The sequence below is a fragment of the Toxorhynchites rutilus genome, chromosome 3, assembly GCF_029784135.1.
Source record: "Toxorhynchites rutilus septentrionalis strain SRP chromosome 3, ASM2978413v1, whole genome shotgun sequence".
In the NCBI taxonomy this organism is placed as follows: Eukaryota; Metazoa; Arthropoda; class Insecta; order Diptera; family Culicidae; genus Toxorhynchites; species Toxorhynchites rutilus.
The window spans coordinates 92,694,486-92,701,487 of NC_073746.1; the positions used below are offsets into that span (position 1 = coordinate 92,694,486).

At 36.5% G+C, this 7,002-nt stretch overlaps 1 long non-coding RNA gene across 1 annotated transcript; it reads right to left on the reverse strand.

Moving 5' to 3' along the window:
- Positions 1–796: 796 nt before the first annotated feature.
- On the reverse strand, positions 797–2,034 carry LOC129776613 (uncharacterized). Its single transcript, XR_008743126.1, has 3 exons — positions 1,745–2,034; positions 1,585–1,664; positions 797–1,502 (listed from the first exon to the last, which is right to left on the reverse strand). It is a non-coding gene; the product is annotated as an uncharacterized LOC129776613 (long non-coding RNA).
- Positions 2,035–7,002: the final 4,968 nt, after the last annotated feature.

Here is a 7,002-nt window from a genome sequence, read left to right on the forward strand (position 1 = left end):
ATGTGTTTGAGAATAATTACGTAGTAGAAGACAATAATTATAACTGCCCAATATCGTTTTTATGTTTGAGCTGATATGGATGAATAATTAACAAGAAAAATAAATGTATTATACATGCGAGTTAAATGTTCAAGGATTCTTACCGAAATAGATATTTGTATGAATAAACAAAAAATAATTAAATGTAATAATTGATGAAGATTATCATAGAAATTAATAAACAAAATATATACCAAAAATATTATGAACGAAAATGTAAATTAATAACTCAAAAAAGGGAAAAAAAATCTTTCACCAAAAAACATAAATTTTTCCGAAGACAAAGAAAAAAAAATTATAATTTCTCAAATAATTTTCCCAAAATTATTTTCCAATGACATCAAATGTCGTGCCAAAAACCACGTTGGGCGCCAAATGTAACCCGCGACGCCGGGGAAGCGCGCGAGTTCGTCGCGACCGGGGATTTTGCGCAGATAAGCGGTCGGCTTAAGCGCCACTCCCGCGAGGGAGACCGACCGCCGTGTTTTATCCTTGCCCGGCAATGAGACACCCACTGAGGGCGGGTTTGTCCTTTTTCTCACAAACCCGGTTATTTCCGCGACTCTTCTGCGCTAAGAAGGACCCGCGACACCGTTTGTCCGCGTTCCACAATTCAGGCAACAGAGGCAATACGGTTGTTTCCAATGAACACCGTTTATGCCAAAATTCTCATCATTGGACCTACGCAATGATGCCAAACCCACCCACCTTGAAGTTTCAGAGGACGAGGTGCGGGGGTTGAAAAGTTGTCCACAACAGAAGAGGAGCCCCAACCCTGGGCTCGTGACCTATCTGAAATTTATTCGGGTTTTTAGGCTACACCGCTAGCCAGTAAATGCACAAAACTTCCGTCTACATCTAATTATTGGTTATCACACAACATTTATTCAGCTAACTCAACATATTATCCCACAAGTTTTAATTATATTTACAACATTTACTTCGAAACTTCCAATTAACGAAAAATAATAACTACATGAACAATTTTATTTAACTATTACGGGATTCGAACATCGGACCCATTGATTCAAGTCCAGCGATTATTCTACAAAGCCTAATTTCGCATCTTGTGTAACCCTTTATTAATAGCGATCAGCATAAGCGCGCCGTCGGTAAATCTCTACGCTTCGATTGCATGTGGCATTGTTGTGTGGCGTTGTTAGTTGTGTGTGGTTTTATTCTTTGGTTCTTTTAACCCTACATGCGCATGTTATTTTAGGGTAAAAATAGTTTTCTACTCACACTACCTAGGTTTTACGTGGAGAATCTACCTTATCGCCGTTCCACGCCAGGCGATGAATGGTAAGTCCGTAGGCGTTGAGTGCGCGTTCGACTCGTAGATGTGTCGTGATGCGCCTTCCCTGGATGCGCGAGTGATGGTTTGCGCTCCGCGCGGCCACTAGAATTGACGGACAAGGTGGCGGAAATCCAATCTCCGATCGTGGGTCAGAAGCGGCTTTTTCCTACACACGACAGTCAAAAGAACACCACACACAGGCCACAATTAAAATTAATGCTAGCCACATGTCACATGCCGAAGCTTACCTTCAGTTCCGCTCAATGGGGACACAAGCGGAGAGTTAAATTCACGGAAAACAACTACTGGACTAAATTTAATCACTATTCTAAATATGAAAATAAAAAAAATCACAAAATGAAACTTTATCATACTGACTAGCACATGTAGCCTTTCACCAAAATCTACCTTCGGATTTCAACTCGCGACACCAGAACAAACTAATCCGCTCCTGCCTTTTTCACTTTCGAAGTCGGAATGGCAAGCATATCTCAAGATCCTCAGATCAGCGAGACATTCATTGGAACCGGAATTACGTAATAGTTAACGATGTTAACTATTTTGTATTCATACCGAAATTCCCCTGCGCTTTCATTGGTCGCGCATTCAAGCATTCGCGGGCGATACCCTTTAACCTCCCGAGCAGAGTTCAAGTCGAAGCGCTCGCCGGGTTTTGAAATTTGAAGAACAAGAAAACCCCGCCGAAAGACTCTGCCATTTGGGGGAAATATCCAAATGAAAAAATAGCAAAAAAAAGGAAAGCATGAGTCTTTCGGAGTATTGGTAGGTGGGTGTCTTGGCTAAAACAGCCGCCCCGTCACATCCAGCACCCATTTTGGCTAGTTGCTCAAATCTAAAATCGGGAGCGGCACTCGCGTTGCCAAACATCCAATACATAGAAAGAAGAGAGAATCCCAGATCCACACCGGAGAGATTGTGTTGGATCTGAAATTCAAAATAACGAAACGAGGGGCTTCCAAAAGTCGAAATCAGTACCGTGCTACAATATCCGTTTGGGAGCATGTTGCATTCGGGTATTTGTTACATTCGGGTGAATATCATTCGGATATGTGTTACATTCGGGTAAATGTGCTTCGGGTAAACGTGTTTCGGATGAATGGGACACAACCATTTTTTGGACCACCCTAAAACGGAAATGTTCACCCTAACAAAAAAAATCGAGGGGTTGTATCCGAGACACGACCGCTTAGGACGTAGGACTACACATTCTTTTTTTTAAATTCGTTGGTTTATCATTTCGGATATTATTTGCGAATACGAATTTTATAAATAACTCTTTAGTAAAGAGTTCCGGGGACCCTGAAAAGGTTTAATGGCTTGCGTGGTTTCGAAGAATCATTCATGCGCGCATTGCACTGAGTATATAACGAGAGGCATCTTCCGTGCATCGCCATTCAACAAGCATCAAACACGCATCTAACAGATGCACACATTTGCCGCGATAAAAATGAAATATCGCGTGAATGACCGTTTATGAAAAATCGGTTCTCGACTCTCAGTCAAAACCGTCAACAAAGCTAGGGCAGGATAAGCGACCTTTGCTGTTTCGGGCACAGAAAGATTCAGAGACAAACTAGAATGCGCTGCGGATGTCAGATGTATTACATTCAGCAGAAAAAAAAGTTCGTTTTTTCGAACACTCAATTTCCCCGGCTGTTATTTTTCTGTTTTTCATATGCTTTTTGCCCTACGTCACAATGTATGTTCTTTTATCAAAGTTATACTGTAGAAAAGTTCACATATTTTTGTCTTTTATTGATTTTTTTAATTGAAATTGAAAACACCTTCCAGACATAATTGCTTTAAATCGAATTTACTGTCTAAAAAACTTCAAACAAAAATTAAGGAAACTGATAGTAAGTGGTAGCTAATAAATTAAACTATCTTTTGGTTCCAAAGCATTATCATTTGGTTGCTTTCCAAAGGCATGAAAAATTATCAAAAATTATCAATTACTGTTCGATTTTTCGAACGCTTGGCACAAAATGGGTTAATGAAATACATTGAACATATACATCATATATACAACATTAGTTACGTTTTACTTAACACCCAACATGTTCATTAGGAATAATGTATATGGCAGAACAACGTTTGCCGGGTCAACTAGTATACTATATAAAATGTATCAATTTTACAGGTTTTCCTTCTCAGGATACCTAAAGAGAATCTCTGCCGCGTGTTGTAACGCAAGAGATTTTCGGAATTTTGTTTTGTCGAGAGGTCAATTGTTCGGACTTACATAATCATATCACTTACCGCAGTGAATCCTGATTTTTCTTAACCATTCCCACTAACAACTATCCCTTCCATGATAGACGCTCGAAAACCACGCTATAGCAGCGACCCTTCTGGCCTTCGGGCGGCGAATATCATACTAACATTCATTCTCTGGTGACTGTAAGAACGAGGCCGGCGTCGTTATTGACCATTTAAAGCTCGAATCACCGAAAATTGCACAACGAGAATGATTTGCTAGTCCCAAGCGTCATTCTGTGTGTTCTTTGTGCAATTTGGTTGGTTCAAGTCAATCACGGAAAGCAACTATGAATTGTACAGCCATTGTAAAACTCTTTCCTCATATTACTCCTCCACCCCCATTGCCTTGAGAGAAAGGCACTCGATCCCTCGTCGTCCAGCTCGGCCAGCAACAGTGTTGTCCAGTCGGTGTCCTCACGAAAAAAGTGAGAATTCTCCTTCTTCTTCTTCTTCTTGTTGAATTCAAGAGACGTTAAACATTTCAGTTCACTCGTCTCTAGTATAGACAGACGTTTTTTTCGTTTTTTAATAATGATTTTTCAAAGTTCATATGCTTTCAGTCTTCGTTATATATTTCTATGCGACTAGACTTGATTTATAGCGACTGATGGTGACATTATCAATAGGGGAAAGTCAGGAAAGACGAACAGAGGGACACTTATGTATGATTAATAAATTACATTCTTATTTTAAATTTAATACATTATATCAATAATTTTGACACTTACTGTGTACACCTAGCTGGTCTTCTGTCGAAATTGTAAATAAAACCATAAAAGTGATCTGCAAAGAATAGTTCATTGTGAATTTTCGTCTGCAGAAAATATGGTTCTTATTGTTTTCAAATTATTATTTTTTGTATTATTCGTTATGTTAGTGTTTCACCATCCCTTTCCTTCCACTTTATCAAATCGGCGGTATTTTTTCTCATTTTTACTCCAGAAATAATTATGTGAAAATTGCTAATCATGTCGGGTAAGACGGGCACTCCACTGAAGGAAAAGACGAACATGTAATTTTGAAAACAATTTGATTATCTCTTCCTTTTTTGAAAGACTCCTACTAACTACGTTTGCAGAGCAAGAGAAGAAGCTGTAAAAGCTGTTAAGGGAGGGTTTCCCATGAACTGCGTTGAAATCCAAACATTTAGTTAGTAGCTGGGTCGAGAGCTAGTGCGACATCTACTGGACCTACAGAGGAGATTCTATGGAAAAATCCACGACGGAAGTCAGAGAACTGGCTTTCTTGATGGCGAAAAAAACAGGACTGAAGCATTCGTTCAATGAACCAACTCAGATGGGTGGAAAATTCTGAATTAGCGTGTTTTAAAATGTAATACGAATTTGTCATTCCGGATGCCGGAAGCTATGAAAAAATAAGAAAAATTTCAAGGCCCTTCTAGATGATTTTATATATTTTTGATAAAATTCGCGAAAAAAGGTGTCTGCCTTTACTGTCCTTCCCATAGTCATAATTTTTAAACCTAGACTATCATGTTATATGTTTGCTTGAATCAATTTCGATCATAGTTTTTGGCATAACTTGATTATATTGAATTTAGATGATACGTCTTTCCAGAACTATAATGATAACGATGTCTATTTTGATTAGATTGAATATTTTAATATATTTCAATACATATATTTTAATATTTTTGATATTTTTATGGTTACTAACTCTGCACACGGCATAGTTATACTTTTCAACTATTTTTTTTATTCTAGACATAAAACAAGCTTGAAGCATCTTTTACAGTTTCACAGAATGTTCTTCTTCCGGGAACGATAATCGGACTAATATTGATAATATTGACTTCACATGATTCTTTCCATTGCTTTATAATATTGCTTTAGCAGCATTCCGTTTCAAGACTCCTTCTGTTAATAAGAAAAAAATGAGTGGTGACATCGACAATGACATCGAGCACTTTGCCCGGGCTCAGCTATCTGAATCATCCAGGGCACTAGCACGATAATCTGACTTACCGGATAGAAGCAATATGGCTAGTCGTGACCTTATCATTATGTTCCCGTTTTATTTGTTTTTTCTGAAGAATTGGTATCAGTGTTTGAATACAGTCCTCAAATACCAATCTGCCAATACTAGCCCAAGCGCCTGGTTCCGATTAATCACAACTAAACTAGATTTAGTTTTTGTTTAATCATCAGTTTCATCCATATGGTAAACACGTTTTATATCAAGGCGAAATTTGACCTTGCAAAAAAAAAGATGATAATTACTTAAATAGGCCTAACAATCAAATGTAATGGAAAACAATTATAGAAGACAAGACATAAGACACGTCCACACTGTTGACGTAGAACGGCAAGACTATGTTGTTGAACTGGAGCTACTACTCTCTATATTGTGGTTTATTCTTACTGATTCTTATTTGTTATGATACTGAACAAAATAAACAAATATAGTAATTTAGCATTAGCATTAGCATTGAGCAAGTTGTACAATATCGTAGGTGGTACGAATTCAGAACTATCAAGTTAAAAGCTAGCCTCCATCCGTTGCTGATGATTAGTAATATCTCTTAGATGAAGGCATGCTTTCTCCAACAGCTATGAATTGTCCTGGCCACGTCCTTACAACTGCTAAGGAAAGGGGAGGAATGTTAGTTCAACATTTACTTAAGAGAGATGCAGAGAACTCTACGACCTCTCATAAATGTCTCGGGAATTCGGGAATGTGTTAGTATGGAAGGTAAGCTATAGGATACACTCAGCCGGTGTTACTGGCGTAGCTTGTTATTACTAATTATTTAGCGGTACTTAATACTTATAACTATAACTATAACCATAACTATAACTATAACTATAACTATAACTATAACTATAACTATAATTATAACTATAACTATAACTATAACTATAACTATAACTATAACTATAACTATAACTATAACTATAACTATAACTATAACTATAACTATAACTATAACTATAACTATAACTATAACTATAACTATAACTATAACTATAACTATAACTATAACTATAACTATAACTATAACTATAACTATAACTATAACTATAACTATAACTATAACTATAACTATAACTATAACTATAACTATAACTATAACTATAACTATAACTATAACTATAACTATAACTATAACTATAACTATAACTATAACTATAACTATAACTATAACTATAACTATAACTATAACTATAACTATAACTATAACTATAACTATAACTATAACTATAACTATAACTATAACTATAACTATAACTATAACTATAACTATAACTATAACTATAACTATAACTATAACTATAACTATAACTATAACTATAACTATAACTATAACTATAACTATAACTATAACTATAACTATAACTATAACTATAACTATAACTATAACTATA